Genomic DNA, 229 nt, shown 5'->3' with positions numbered 1-229 from the left:
GCATTGACCGCACTCTGCAGAGCACCTCCGCCGCCCGCCGCGGGCTAAGCACCGCCCGCGCTGCAGCCGGCTCCTTCCTGGGGCGAGGATTTGGTCCAGAGACAAACTGTACGTGAGAGGGCTCGGGAGAGCGAGCCTCCCCCGGCCTCGTGCCCCTCGGCACGGCACGGCACGGCACGGCACGGCACTGCGGGGCGAGCGCCGCCCGACACGCCGCGCGCTGCTCCGC

Source organism: Gavialis gangeticus, unplaced genomic scaffold (assembly GCF_001723915.1).
Source record: "Gavialis gangeticus isolate Ggan-Ray unplaced genomic scaffold, GavGan_comp1, whole genome shotgun sequence".
NCBI classification, from domain to species: domain Eukaryota; kingdom Metazoa; phylum Chordata; order Crocodylia; family Gavialidae; genus Gavialis; species Gavialis gangeticus.
This window is presented reverse-complemented; position numbering follows the sequence as displayed.